Source organism: Dendrobates tinctorius, unplaced genomic scaffold (assembly GCF_039654945.1).
Source record: "Dendrobates tinctorius isolate UK_male_01 unplaced genomic scaffold, ASM3965494v1 ptg000057l, whole genome shotgun sequence".
Lineage (NCBI taxonomy): Eukaryota > Metazoa > Chordata > Amphibia > Anura > Dendrobatidae > Dendrobates > Dendrobates tinctorius.
This window is the reverse complement of record NW_027361725.1, coordinates 26,887,019-26,903,372: the sequence shown is the minus strand read 5'-3', so window position 1 is coordinate 26,903,372 and position 16,354 is coordinate 26,887,019. Positions and strand designations below refer to the sequence as shown.

The 16,354-nt window shown below is 46.5% G+C and overlaps 1 protein-coding gene across 1 annotated transcript in view; it reads left to right on the top strand.

Annotated features, from left to right (window-relative positions):
* GANC (glucosidase alpha, neutral C) overlaps positions 1-16,354 on the top strand; it is a 202,049-nt gene that overhangs the window by 182,538 nt on the left and 3,157 nt on the right. The gene's annotated exons all lie outside the window — the stretch shown is intronic.

Below are 16,354 nucleotides of genomic sequence, written 5' to 3'. Positions count from 1 at the left end.
CTGGCACTGGTAGGTCGCTCTATCTTGCAGTCGCTCCCACGGTCTCCTGCTGCCTCTGTCCCGGTCTGCTGACTCATCGTCCCGGGGATTCCTCGCCTCCTTTATACTGGTCCCTCCCCCAGCCCATCTGTCTGTCACAACGGTCTGTCCTCGATCTCTGTCCCCCGGGGACAGTTTCCCCCAGAACCCAGATGACGGCTCCCTTGGTTCCGGCCTGGACACTCGACGGGGGCCGTTCCTCCCACACTATCATTGGTGCAACCTGCGTGGCCGCACATGTGCGCAAGAGGTAAGGAGGCCCATTTCTACCTCCAAAAAGATGCATTTTTAGAAGCTCTTGGGCTGCAAAGGGCCCATACATTGTGCTTACACAGGGGCCCTTTCTGTCTGTGTCCACCTGTGGCCCCTAACCAGGTAATCATGATTATAACTATGGTGGTATAGGGGAACCTCACGAGATAGCCACACTTTTATTGAAAATAAAAGTCTATACAAAGACCTGCACTGATATTACCACCATATGGTGACTTACAGCTGACGTTCTTTCTGGTGGAGTCATTCATTTTTCCTGTCTTTTCCATGTCGACCTCTCCACCCAGGACTCGTCTGCAGAGATTACAACAAAGACACATCTGACTTCTCAAACTTTCAGCACCTTTCACAATGTAGAATCATAAAATTCTAGAATGTTAGAGTTGGAAGGGACCTCCAGGGTCATCGTGTCAAACCCCCTGCTCAATGCAGGATTCACTAAACCATCCCAGACAGATGTCTGTCCAGCCTCTGTTTAAAGACTTCCATTGAAGGAGAACTCACTACCTCTCGTGGCAGCCTGTTCCACTCTTTGATTACTCTCACTGTCAAAAAGTTTTTTCTAATATCTAATCTGTGTCTCCACCTATTCAGTTTCATCCAATTGCTTCTCGTGTTTCCATGTGCAATGCATTCCCAACCTGCACAAACTCATCATCCTGCTGATACCGCAATACTAAGCCACAGTTGCCTTATGTTCCCCTATTACTGCTGTGTGGTACAAAAGTAGAGCTCCTCTTATTGTCCCTCATAGTACTGCCACCACTGTGTGCCCCTTAAAACGTAATAATGCCTCCTTTGTGCTCTCCAGATGGTAAAATTGCCCCCTAGAAAATATTTATTTCTTGTGCCCTCCAAATTTTGTCACTTGAAAGTAATAATACTCCATGTGCAACTTTGATGGTCACAATTCTGAGAGCCCCTATAACAATAATGTTTAAGTGCCCACTTAACATTTAATAATGTCCACTGAGTTCTCCATTTACAAGTCCTTTATGTACAGTATGCTTGGCTCACAGCTCCCCTATACACCTTATGATGATCCCACAGCTCCCCTATACACCGTATGTTGATTCCACAGCTCCCCTATACACAGTATGATGATCCCACAGCTCCCCTATGCACAGTATGATGGGCCCACAGCTCCCCTATACACAGTATGATGGGGACAACAGCTCCCCTATACACCGTATGATGGGCCCACAGCTCCCCTATACACCGTATGATGATTCCACAGCTCCCCTATACACTGTATGATGATCCCACAGCTCCCCTATGCACAGTATGATGATCCCACAGCTCCCCTATGCACAATATGATGATCCCACATCTCCCCTATACACAGTTTGATGATCCCACAGCTCCCATATACACAGTATGATGGGCCCACAGCTCCCCTATACACAGTATGATGGGCCCACAGCTCCCCTATACACAGTATGATGGGTCCACAGCTCCCCTATACACAGTATGATGATCCCACAGCTCCCCTATACACAGTATGATGGGTCTGCAGCTCCCTTATACACAGTATGATGTCCCCAAGAGTTCCCCTATACATAGAATGATGTCCCCACTGCTCCTCCAATACACAGTATAATAGTTAATAGCGTTCTGACACCGTGCGGTGCCTGCACTGAGAGGTCCACTGCAGGGAGGAAATTAACTTTATTCCTCTCGGCAGCCTCGCACTTCCAGTCATAGTGGTTGTGCTGGCACGGTTTCAGTCACTGCTCTGTGTATAGAGAGATGCCTCTGTAACCTCACCACGGCACTGACTGACAGCCGCCTCAGCGCGGTCTGCCACCCGGTAGTTACCCTACTGGTGCCCCTATAAATATTAATGCTTCTCAAGTACCCTCTTAATATTTAACTGAGTCCCCTATGTACAGTAGTAATGGCCCCAGCATCGCTGATGTGAGCAGGGGGTCTGTTGTGAGTTCATTTTCCCCTTCACCATTGAGGTCTGATGAACTCCCTCTTCTGGTGAAGGAAGGTAGTGAGGCTGATTGCAGAGCACCTGAGCAGAATGATGATGACTGGGTGACTGGGATTGCTGACTGGATATAAGGCAGCCGACGCCCTTCTGCCTTGCGGGTGATTACTCTGAGGGATTCTTGGAGACCAGTCAGATTCCTGCTTCTCAAAAGCTAAGTTTTCTGCTCTACTTTTTGCATTTGTGTTTTGGTTCTGTTCTGCCTTGTTTTTCTGGATTTCTGCCTTTCCCTGCTGGGTGAGCTGAATTCCTTTTTGCTCTGTCTTCAGAAAATACCTGAGTACTGATATAGTCTTTTTGAAGCCTAGCGTCTTCAGGGCTTTTTTCCCTATTAGTCTGTTGGCTCTTGTTTTTGAGAGGGTTTTGGCGGATTGCAGACAGCAGCTTTTCTATTCTGTCCTATTTAGTTAGCTTGGGCCCCATCATTTGCTCAGCCTATCTTTCTATCTGTGTGAGTGTTTTTTCATCTTGCTTCACCGTCATTATATGTTGGGGGCTGCCTATTGCTTTGGGGTCTGCTCTGGGGCAGTTTAGATTTCTCTTTCTGTCTTTAGGCTATGTAGTTCTCCGGCTGTGATCGAGGGGTCTAGGGCTCCGTAGGAACCCCCCACGGCTACTGCTAGTTGTTGTTGTTAGGTTCAGGGGTCTGCAATCCGATAGCTGTCAACTTCTCTGGTTTTCTGGACTTAGCTAGTATTTCTGTTTTTGCCTCCTACGGTGACTCATTCATAACAGGGGTCGTGTGATGACTCTTTCGGCTTCAACCAATTATCTTCTATGGAGTGAAGTCAAACTTATCTAGTCAAAACGTGCAAATAGCAAACGTGGCCGCATAACCGCCTGATCGCATTAGTGGTATTGGGGTCTCATGGTGGCAGGCCCACTCAATCATGATTTTACGGTCTGTAGTCTCAAAGTGACTGCAGACAATTATCCCGAGTGTCACGACTGCGGCCGCGGCCCATCAGGCGCCTCCACACCGACCACGACGGGGAGGGGCTGGTGTCCCCCCCCATGGACGCAATATGGGCCCTCTACCACAGAGGGGGGACCCAAGCATACCCAAACTAGGGAAGGGCAGCGACCGGGATACTGTGGCAGCTGAGCATGTGGACAAAGAGAAGACACATAGGACTTGATAACACCGCACAACTTCAGGTATAAAGAACGTAAAGTTTTCTTAAAGTCACACAGTACATAGAAGAAACAGGGCTATGACAGGCTCCCGATTCCACACCTCCCAGAAGGGTACCACTCAGTGGACCCCAAGGCACCAACGGATCACCGAGGCACACATAGGCGGGACATCGGGACACAGGCAGGACATAAGGGTACATGACATCAGGACACAGGCTGGACATCAGAGTCACCGGCAGACATCAGAAAGGAGTCGTTCGGTTCTGGACATCTGACACAGCCTACAGGCACCACTGTGGTCATCAGGCTCCAGACAGAGGTCATCAGGTTACAGACTGCGGTGATCAGGCTCCAGGCATCGGACCTAGAAAGGAACTCAAGCGTGATGGTGCTAGAACCGCAGGATTGCTGGGCCTGCATGGAGCTAGCACTGCATGATAGTCAGAGCACAAGGTAGTAGATGCTCAGCAGGAACACCGGTTACAAAAGACTCCAAACTCAGAGGGATTTCAGAAACATAACAGCAGACAGTTCAGACAGGGTCAGGTACAGGATCAAGGATTCAGGTCTGGATATACCACCTCCAGGGCAGGGCGTAGGAACATGACAAAGCAGGAATCAAGGCAGGGACTTTGGTACCAAAACAGGACAGGAGGGGTCCAGGAACACCAAACACACATGGAAAAGTTCAGGCGCGTTGTGAGTAGCTCTGGCAATGCCCAGCAGGGAAGGGGAAGTTTGTATAGGAGCTGCTCCTCAGCAATTGGCTGGGAACAGCATTTCAAGTACACACACTAACCCTGATAAAAGCAGGGGAGGTGTGGCCGCGCACGCCCTAAGCACACACAGAAGCCATTGCAGCGCAGTTAGTGCAGGAACTGAGGCTTAGTGCACCTGGCAGCATCTGCAAGCCTAGACACACGTGGAAAGTCATGCACCAGCTGCAAATGATCTCGCAACCCGCGGACAACTTCCCCAGCGGCAACTAGGGACCACACATGCGGATGGTCATGCAGCAGAGCAAAGAACTAACAGCACATGCATGGCTACGCAGCAGAGCAGGGAACTGAGCAGACTCCATACAGGTAACAGCCATCAGTATCCCAGCTCAATTAGGGGGAAAGGAGTAAAGGGTTAAAGCAAAGACATGCATTGTCACGCTGACAACCAAGTACAGACAGAATGGCGTGACACCGAGCCTTTAATAACTTTATAATAATAAATTGCTTATTATTAAATAGAATGCAGCTCGTGGTTACTGTATGGTTATGCTTGTTAGGGGGCAGACAGATGGACGTATTTCTCGTGCGAGGATCGCATCGCAATCCTCAGACTGACCGTCGGCTCTCAACACCTGAGTGTGACAGCTGCATAGTAATACATCACGCTGTCACGCTCATGTCAGGAGCGGTACCAGCCAGTCCGAGGATTGCGGTTATACAGCCGTCTGTCTGTGCCCTTGTTATACTAATACTGAAATATTAATCTACTGTATTATTAAAGTATTAACGAGCTCACAAGTAAAAAAAGCCCCCTCCCACATCCCAACAGCCCATCCTTTCACATGTACCCCTCAGTGCTGTCCCTCTGACCCCGCAATACCCCCATCCTCTCACATTCACTCTCCGTGCCCTGTCCCCCCTCAGTCACAATAGCCCCATCCTCTCACATTTACCCCCAGTGCCCTGTTGCCCCTCCCCTACTTCAGGCCCACAATATCCCCATCCTCTCACATTCACCACAGTGCCTTGTACCCCCTCCCCCACAATACCCCCATCCTCGCAGAGTAACCTCCCAGTGCCCTAGCCCCCACAATACCCCCATCCTCTTACATTCACATCCAGTGCCCTAGCCCCCACAATATCCCCATCCTCTCACATTCACTCCCAGTGCCCTGTACCCCCTCCCCCACAATACCCCCATCCTCTCACATTCATCCCCAGTGCTCTGTCCCACCTGCCTCACAATACCACCATCCTCTCACATACACCCCACAGTGACCATGACATGCCTAAGCTGAATGAATTTAATAAATTCAATCCCCACTTACCATGAAGCTTGCAGGTAGTGGCTGAGGCAGGACCAGGAAGTGTGCAGTGTATGCACACAGAGGGCACTAGGACCCTGTGTGGTTGATACAACCAGAGCCTGCACGGCCGAAACTGCAGCTGCTGCCAGCCAGGAAGGAGCTCCTCCGGTGAGACAGCAGCACCGTACACTGCACAGACAGGCTCTGCAACCTGCCACTGTGCAGTCTGTCAGACAGGGGAGCCGGCATTGTACTGCTCTCTCACTGACACCTCAGATACTGGCCATGTCTCCCAGTGGGCCCCTGCATGTGACTGGGCCCGGGGCAACGGCCCCCTCTGCCCCCACAGTATCTACGCTACTGGTTTGACTTACTGTTAAAAGTGGTATTCTCATTTTGAATACTAGATATTTTCTATGATTCTATATATTATCATTTTTCATATAATATATTACTTGATTGTAAAAAGTTTAATAAAACGGATTGAACATAAAAAAATAAATAAAAGCTCCCATCACCCCTCTTTCACCCCATTGAAAATAAGACAAAAAATAAAATCAAATATACACATATTTGGTATTTCAGCGTTAAGAATCGCCCAATTTGTCATTATAAAAAAAGAATTAACCCGATCACTAAACGGCGTAACGAGAAAAAAATTAAAAACATCAGAATTACGTTTTTTTGGTCCCCACTACATTGCAATAAAATGCAATAACGGACGATGAAAAGACCGCATATACACCAAAATGGTATCAATAGAAACGGCAGCTCGGCTTGCAAAAAATAAGCCCTCACCCAGCCTCAGATCACGAAAAATGGAGACGCTACAGCTCTCAGAGAATGGCGCCTTTTTTTTTTACCAAAGTTTGGATTTTTCTTTCACCACTTAAATGAAAAAGAACCGATACATGTTTGGTGTCTATGAACTCGTAATGACCTGGAGAAGCATAATAGCAGGTCAGTTTTATCATTTAGTGAACATGGCAAAAAAAAATCAGCTGTGCAATTTCACTTCACTTGTAATTTTTACCGCTTTCCAGTACACAATATGTTAAAACCAATGGTGTCTTTCAAAAGTACAACTTGTCTCACAAAACAACAAGCCCTCACATGGCCATACTGACCGAAAATTTAAAAAATTATGGTTCTGGGAAGAAGGGGAGCAAAAAACAAAAATGCAAAAATGAAAATACCTCTGGTCATGAAGGGGGTTACATCAGAGAGTGATGTCACACAAAATACTTATTAAATAACATTTCTCACATGTCTACTTTACATCAGCACAATTTTTGAAACAGAATTTTTTTTCTGTTAGGAAGTTCGAAGGGTTAAAAGTACATCAGCGATTTCTCATTTTTACAAAACCGTTTCTTTAGGGACCACATCATATTTGACGTGACTTCGAGGGGCTTATATGACAGAAAATACCCAAAAGTGACACCATTCCAAAAACTGCACCCTTCAAGTAGTTCAAAACCACATTCAAGAAGTTTTATTTAACCCTTCAGGCGCTTCACAGGAATTAATGGAATGTGGAAGGAAAAAAAATTATCATTTCACTTTTTTTCACTAAATTTTCCTTTAGACCCAATTTGTTTACTTTCACAAGGTTAACAGGAGAAAATGTACACAAAACTTGTACAATTTCTCCTGAGCACACCAATACCCCATATGTGGGGAAAAACTACTGTCTTAGTGCACGGCAGGGCTCGGAAGACAAGGAGTGCCATTTGACTTTCTAAATGTAACGTTTGCTGGTACAATTAGCAGACGCCATGTAACGTTTGGAGTGCCCTTGATGTGCCTAAACAGTAGAAACCCTCCACAAGTGACTCTATTTTGGAAACTAGACCCATCAGGGAACTTATTTAGATGTTGAAACCCCAGGTGCTTCACAGAAGTTTATAACATTGAGCGTTAAAAATAAAAAAAAATCACTATATTCCCACAAAAAAAATTTTTAGCCATAAATTTTGCATTTTGCAAGGGTAACAGGAAAAAATGTATCATACATTTTGTTGTGCAATTTCTTCTGAGTCCGTTGATGCCCCATAGACTATAATGGGTGGTTGGGTGAAAAAAAAAATGCATTGCGTGCGCATGCGTTTTTTCGGGGCAAGTCGGACGCTCAAAAAATGCAACAGAGTGCATTTTGTGCGCCCGAGTGCACACTACAAAAAAACGCATGCGCATACAAACGCGTACAAATGCGTGTATATGCGCACCCATGTTAAGAATAGGAAAAAAAACGCATGCTTTTTTTGCGCGAAAAAACAGCGCAAAAAAACGCAAGTGTGAAACCTGCCTTAGCCCCAGATTTTACATTTTCATACTGGGAAATGGGTAAAAATGGCTGCAAAATTAGTCCCACAATTTCAGCTGAATGTAGAAATACCCTATATATGGCTGTACAGTGCTGCTAAGTCACATGGTGAGACTAGGGAGGGACAGAGTGCTATTTGCCTCCTGGAGCGCAGATTTTCCTAGAATTATTTTGCGGACTCCATATACAGAGGACCTAAGTGCAAGAACAGTAGAATGCCCCTTCAAGTGACCACATTTTAGAAATGATATCCCTTTGAGAATTTATCTACAGATGTAGTCATGATTTTGACTCCATGGGTGTTTTCCAGAAACAAGCAGTAGTGGATGTTGCTGAGTGAAAATTGCAAACTGCCATTGTAGTGACTAGTATGTTGACGTGACCAGTACATTTTAGTGACCAATACATTGTAGTGACCAGCTCATGCTTCTGGAGACATGCACCCTTAAATTAGGCGGGCTCTCATTACTACATAAATGTCAAACATATGGGCATCAAATGTGGTTTAGACACACTGGGGTTCAGAAGGGAGGGGGCATTTGGATTTCGGAGCACAGAATTTTCTGTATTTCTTTTGGGGGGCGAGGAGCCATTTAGCTTTTCCAGAGCCTTTGGACTACCAGTAACATGGAAGCCCCTATATTTCCATTGACAGATTCCATTTATCCGGTGCTTTTCACTGAGCACTTACTTTGGGGTTTCCATCTAATTCTCCGAGTGACGTGACAGATGAAACCCCCAAGGGATCCAATCACTTTAATGAGGCAGCAGAGTTAAGGCCCCGTTACACATAACGATGTCCCAGCGATCCCACCAACGATCCGACATGGATGGGATCGCTGGGACATCGTTAGGCTGATCGCTGGTGAGCTGTCACATAGACAGCCCGTCCAGTGATCAGGACCAACCAGCAAGCTAGTTTCCAATGTAAACAGCGGGTATTTAAGAGCCGCGCGGCTCTTGGATACCCGCTGTTTACATTGGAAACCAGCGTCGCTGATCACTGGTCTCTCGCTGCCACACGCAGCAATGCGTGCTGGCCAGCGGGAGACCAACGATCAAAAAATGGCCCAGGACGATCCTGCAAGATCAACAATACCGGGCAGGGGGGCCGGTCGCTGATCCATGTCACACACAGCGATATCACTGGCGAGATCGCTGTGGTGTCACAAAATCAGCGATAACGCTGTGTGTGACGGGGCCTTTACTTTGGACGCTGGTTTCCAAGGTAAACAGCAGGTAACTAAGAGCCGTGCGTCTCTTAGATACCCGCTGTTTACATTGGAAACCAGTGTCGCTGATCGCTGGTCTCTCGCTGCCATACACAGTGATGCACGCTGGCCAGCGGGAGACCAACGATCAAAAAATGGCCGATATCGCTGTGTGTGACGGGGCCTTTACTTTGGACTCCCTCTGGCGTCTGTTCAGCGGTGTCCTTCTTTTCAGAAGTGCACAAAACCATGGCAAACTGCGTTTTTATGCTCGTTTAAAAAGACGGACACCACCAGATCACAGGTCCTATGACATCCACAGTGCCTCCATCTGCATCATTATAGGGAATCAGCTGTTCCCGGAGTCAGTGGCAGCCAGAACTTCTCAGTTGCGGAGCTGTACAGCACAGATCCATTGACTATGTAGTGGCCACAGCCAGGTACTACACCTCTGCCTACTATTCAAATCAACAATGGGCGGATGTCCGATACGCGGTTGCAGCCAACATTCATTCAGTGGAGCTGTGCTATGCAGCCCCGCAACAGTGCAGTTCCGGCCATCGCCAACACCGGAAACAGCTGTTTGGTGGGAGTGTCAAATGTCACACCTAAACCGATCAGACATTGATGACCTAACCTAATGATAAGACAGAATAATAGAATGTGTAGAGTTGGAAGGGACCTCCAGGGTCATAATGTCCAACCCCTTGCTCAATGCAGGATTCACTAAACCATCTCAGAGAGATGTCTGTCCAGCCTCTGTTTGAAGACTTCCCTTGAAGGAGAACTCACCACGTCTCGTGGCAGCCTGTTCCACTCATTGATCACCCTCACTGTCAAAAAGTTTTTTCTAATGTTTAATCTGTATCTTCTCCCTTTCACTTTCATCCAATTGCTTGTCTTATCTCTATGCGCAAATGAGAATAAGGATGATCCCTCTACACTGTGACATCCCTTCAGATATTGTTAAATCAGTGTTATATCTCGCTATGTTGAAGTCTCAGAAACCCTTTTAATCAGTATGAAAAAGGGACTTAAAAGTTTTTCCTGAATTAAACAGATTGGATATTTCTGTAACTTGATTATTTTGGTATTAGATCAGAGAAGATCTGGCCCTTGGCCCTCACCTATCATGCGTCAGTTCTGGTCCCTACATAAGGCTGGGTTCACATCGTGTTAGGTGCCATCCATTTAACGGATCCGTTACAAAGCGGCACTAACACAATGTAATGGATCCATTAACGCACCCATTGCCAGCCATTATCATAACGCTTCCTATCGCATGTCAAAAGCGATGATGCGTTACTTTGTGACGCACCCTCGAACTCGGTCTACCGGTAGAACGTTCGCTGTGCATAGACCTCTATTACAAACGCATGCCAACGCAATGCTACTATGCGTTAGCGCATGCGTTAACGCGATCATACAAAAAAATAGATTTTGGACATCAGCGTTAGCGCATCTGTTTAACCCCTTTCCTACATTAGACGTACTATTCCGTCCACGTGATCTGGGACCTAAGTCCCAAGGACAGAATAGTACGTCTAGCGCGATCAGCTGTGCTCATTGGGGGAGTGCAGCTGATCGCGGCCGGGTGTCAGCTGATTATCACAGCTGACACCCGGCACTATGTTTCAGGGGTGGTCACGGACTGCCCCCGACACGTTAACCCCTGGCACACTGCGATCAAACACGATCGCAGTGTACCGGGGGTTTAGGGAAGCATCGGGAAGGAGGGGGCGATGTGCAGCGCTGCTGAGGGGTCTCCTTCCCTGCAGGTCCCCGAATCCAAAATGACGGCGGGGACCTTCGGGGGCCTGCAGGGAGGCCGGCAAAGTGCCGGCATGAGGAAGCCTGCAGCACTGCCTGTGACAGATCGCTGATCTGTCACAACGATCTGTCACATGACAGTTATGTTCCCCCTGGGACATTGTAATAAAGTTAAAAAAAAAAAAAAAAAAGTGTAAAAAATTATTTATAAAAAAAATCGCTAAATAAATAAAAAAAAAAAATAAAAAAATTCCCTAATATTCATTTTTTGAAAATAAAAAAACAATAAAAGCACACATATTTGGTATTGCTGCATCCGTAACGACCCGCCCTATAAAACTGGCCCACTAGTTAACCCCTTTATTGAACCCCTTAAAAAATAAAAATAAAAAACAAAGCAAAAAATAAAGCTTTATCATCATACCGCCGAACAAAAAGTGCAATAACACGCGATCAAATAGACAGCTATAAATAACCATGGTACCGCTGAAATCGTCATCTTGTCCTGCAAAAAACGAGCCACAACACAGCATCATCAGCGAAAAAATAAAAAAGTTATAGCTCGCAGAATAAAGCGATGCAAAAATAATTATTTTTTTTATATAAAATTGTTTTCATTGCATAAAAGCGCCAAAACATAAAAAAAGACAAATGACGTATCGCTGTAACTGTACTGACCCGAAGAATAAAACCGCTTTATCAATTTTACTACATGCGGAACGGTGTAAGCGCACCCCCCAAAAGAAATTCATGAAACGCTGGGTTTTGTTCATTGTGCGTCCCAAAAATCGGAATAAAAAGTGATTAAAAAATGTCACGTGTCTGAAAATGGTACCAACGTCAACTTGTCCCGCAAAAAATAAGACCTCATGATTCGGTGGGTCAAAATATGGAAAAATTATAGCTCTCAAAATGTGGTGATGCAAAAACTATTTTTACAATAAAAAGCATCTTTTAGCATGCGACATCTGCCAAAAATAAAAACCCACCATAAATAGTAAATCAAACCCCCCGTTATCACCCCCTTAGTTAGGGAAAAATAATAAAATTAAAAAAAAGTATTTATTTCCATTTTCCCATTAGGGCTAGGGTTAGGGCTAGGGGTGTGTTGGGGTTAGGGTTGGAGTTAGAATTGGGGGGTTTCCACTGTTTTGGCACATCAGGGGCTTTCCAAACGTGACATGGCGTCCGAACTCAATTCCAGCCAAAAAAGTCAAATGGCGCTGCTTCCCTTCCGAGCTCTGCCATGCGCCCATATAGTGGTTTACCCCCACATATGGGGTATCAGCGTACTCAGGACAAATTGCACAATAACTTTTTGGGTCCTGTTACTCTTGGGAAAATAACAATTGGGGGTGAAAAGATCATTTTTGTGGAAAAAATATGATTTTTTAATTGTACGACTGTACGTTATAAACTTCTGTGAAGCCCTTGGGGGTTCAAAGTGCTCACCACATATCTATATAAGTTCCTTGGGGGTCTAGTTTCCAAAATGGGGTCACTTTTGGGGGGCTTCCACTGTTTAGGCACATCAGGAGCTCTCCAAACTTGACGTGGCATCCGATCTGAATTCCAGCCAATTTTGCAGTGAAAAAGTCAAACGGCGCTCCTTCCCTTCCAAGCTCTGCCATGCGCCCAAACAGTGGTCCCCCCCCCACATGTCAGGTATCGGCGTACTCAGGACAAATTGCACAATAACTTTTACCGTCCAATTTCTCCTGTTACCCTTGGTAAAATAAAAAAATTGAACCTGAAGTAATTTTTTTGTGAAAAAAGTTAAATGTTCATTTTTTTTTAAGCATTCAAAAAATTCCTGTGAAGCACCTGAATGGTTAATAAACTTCTAGAATGTGGTTTTGAGCACCTTGAGGGGTGCAGTTTTTAGAATGGTGTTGTCATGATCCAGGTTGGATCTGACAAATTAAATGCACAAAGTAACCTTTTTTTTCCCTTTGGCTGTGTGCCAAAGGTGGTTTTTTGTCCCCGGTGGCCATTAGGATTATTGCACGGTGGTGTCTTTTGTTCTAAATTTGCCCCCCGGTGGTGGTGAGTGTCATTGCACTTGGTTACTTTAGTTTGTGCGTGCAATTATTTAACAGGTGTGATTGCTCTATAAGAGAGTGTCAGGTGTGTCAATCATGGTTGGTGATTAGTCCTCAGTTACATGAAGTATGGAGCTGAAAGAGAGTCCCGGGCAGCTCAGTGAGAGTCCTGGAGTGGCAGCTATGGTGTCTGCGAGGAGGGCTGGCATGGCTTGGTGGAGTTGCAGCTATGGTGTCAGCAAGGAGTTCTTGCATGGCTTGGTGGAGTGGCAGCTATGGTGTAGAGCTGCACTCATGATGCTGGATTTGGTTGCTGAAAAGCTGGACTCAAGATGCTGGACTCTTTTGCGGAAATCTGGACTCATATGCTGTTTTCTAGACAGTTGCACGCAGGTGGTGGACTCTGTTTGCTCCAAGGCTGCACTATGTTGTTGGACCCGGTCGGAGGAAAAGATGCACGCAGGTGGTGGGCTCTGTTGCTGGGAGCGTAAGCAACAGAGCAAAGCTAAGTGGTGTTCCCCTGTTTTGTCTCTTTTCCTTATGTGTGTTTAGTGCAGTGGTGGGATTAGTTTCCACACTGTCCACTTCACTAGTGAGGGTTTAAGTGGAGGGTGAGCTAGGGTTTAAAGGTATCCTGAGCGGCGCCCGGTGCGGAACCGGCCTAGGGAACGTTAGGAGTGTAGAGGCACTGACTCAGGGGAGTGCAGGAGGTCTCCACGTCCCCATTCCCTATCGCAGGGTCACCATTGTTATTGTTACCCAGGTTTTCCCTTATTGTTTAAATTTGCCTTACTGGAGGTGGGGTTTCCAGACTTACGTGTATTTCCGAAATTCGCCTGTTGGAGGCGGCGTATCCAGCTGCACGTGTTATTATTTAAATTCGCCCAACTGGAGGAGGTGTATCCAGGGTCACGCGTGTCATCTAAATCCGCCCTGCTGGAGGCGCTGTGTCCAGCCACGCGTGACCGTGACAGAATCACCAACCCTACATTTTTTTTTTCTGGTGAGCCTTGGCCATGTGGAGACCTGTGAGCAAGTGCCACTGGGCCTCATTGAGGTGAGTGAGGACCTGCATGGTGTAGAAGCAGTTCCAGCAGCAGTAATCAGGGTCTGGGGCCTTCCCTCTGGCTCAACCAGAAAATCAAAATTGCGGCTCCGGCAAAGAAGCCCTCTAGAGTCGCTGCTGGGGAGCAGGACTTGTTCATACAGGCGGACGTACCCAGACAGGTGGGTGGAGTTGGTCCCCATGGTGCTGTCTGGGGTTCCTCGAGGTGAAGGGGTGCGTCCCTGTAGTGAGCAGACTGGTGTTATAGTCCGTGGGGTTACGTCAAATCTTCCATACCACCGAAGAAGCCGCCCCTTCTGGTCGTTCGGAGGAAGGCGACCAGGGAGTGTATTTTTCCTCCATATCCCAGGCCCTCCCTCTCCGGTGTGAGCAGCAGGTGTGCTGCGGGGGAGTAGGGGCAAATCTCAACCCTCGCCATTGGCCAACCCTGGGAGGCGCAGACCTCGTGGTGTAAAGGGTTGGAGGGTGGTGTTCCCTTGGTGAATAGCGGGGGTGTGAGTGTGGTGACACAGGGGGACGCCTCTGTTGTCGATCCCAGAATGAGTTCACCGAATTATGACTAAAAACTTACTTTGCCAATACCAGCGGTGCGTTTGTCATAAACCTGAAGTGCAGGTAGTGGTTGTGGTGAACTCTGGATCTAGGCGTCTCCGCTGTAGATGGTGCCCCGATGAGGAGTGGTCTTGAGGGTCCAGAGGCCCCTCATTAAGGGGAGGGTACTGTCATGATCCAGGTTGGATCTGACAGATTAAATGCACAAAGTAACCTTTTTTTTCCTTTGGCTGTGTGCCAGAGGTGGTTTTTTGCCCCCGGTGGCCATTAGGATTATTGCACGGTGGTGTCTTTTGTTCTAAATTTGCCCCCCGATTGTGGTGAGTGTCATTGCACTTGGTTACTTTAGTTTGTGCACGCAATTATGTAACAGGTGTGATTGCTCTATAAGACAGTGTCAGGTGTGTCAATCACGGTTGGTGATTAGTCCTCAGTTACATGCAAGCCTGGGTGAAGTATGGAGCTGAAAGAGAGTCCCAGGCAGCTCAGTGAGAGTCCTGGAGTGGCAGCTATGGTGTCTGCGAGGAGGGCTGGCATGACTTGGTGGAGTTGCAGCTATGGTGTCAGCAAGGAGTTCTTGCATGGCTTGGTGGAGTGGCAGCTATGGTGCAGAGCTGCACTCATGATGCTGGATTCAGTTGCTGAAAAGCTGGCTCAAGATGCTGGACTCTTTTGCGGAAAGCTGTACTCATATGCTGGACTCTGTTTTCTGGACAGCTGCACGCAGGTGGTGGACTCTGTTTGCTCCAAGGCTGAACTATGGTGTTGGACCCGGTCGGAGGAAAAGATGCACACAGGTGGTGGGCTCTGTTGCTGGGAGAGTAAGCAACAGAGCAAAGCTAAGTGGTGTTCCCCTGTTTTGTCTCTTTTCCTTATGTGTGTTTAGTGCAGTGGTGGGATTAGTTTCCACACTGTCCACTTCACTAGTGAGGGTTTAGGTGGAGGGCGAGCTAGGGTTTAAAGGTATCCTGAGAGGCGCCCGCTGCAGAACCGGCCTAGGGAACGTTAGGAGTGTAGAGACACTGACTCAGGGGAGTGCAGGAGGTCTCCACGTCCCCATTCCCTATCGCAGGGCCACCATTGTTATTGTTACCCAGGTTTTCCCTTTATTGTTTAAATTTGCCTTACTGGAGGCGGGGTTTCCAGACTTACGTGTATTTCCGAAATTTGCCTGTTGGAGGCGGCATATCCAGCTGCACATGCTATTATTTAAATTCGCCCATCTGGAGGAGGTGTATCCAGTGTCACTTTTGGGTATTTTCTATCATATAGACCCCTCAAAGTGACTTCAAATATGATGTGGTCCCTAAAAATCAAATGGTGTTGTAAAAATGAGAAATTGCTGGTCAACTTTTAACCCTTTTAACTTCCTAACAAAAAAAAAATTTGTTTCCAAAATTGTGCTGATGTAAAGTAGACATGTGGGAAATGTTATTTATTAACTATTTTGTGTCACATAACTCTCTGGTTTAAGGGCATACAAATTCAAAGTTTGAAAATTGCAAAATTTTCAAAATTTTCACCATATTTCCATTTTTTTCATAAATAAACGCAAGTTATAGCAAAGAAATTTTACCACTAAAGTGAAGTAAAATATGTCACGAGAAAACATTCCCAGAATCGCCTAGATCCGTTGAGGCATTCCTGAGTTATTACCTCATAAAGGGACAATGGTCAGAATTGTAAAAATTGGCCCGGGAGTTACCGTGCAAACCACCCTTGGTAGTAAAGGGGTTAATGGATCCATTAAACAGATGGCACTAACGCAATGTGAACCTAGCATAAGCCACAGAGGGATTATTTAGGCTCCTATAGTTTTCCTCCTGTTATCAGTTCTGGCTTATGACTATTATAATTTTTATTTGTTACAGATATACAAAATATCACTTGGATTGTTACAATTGTCATTAACG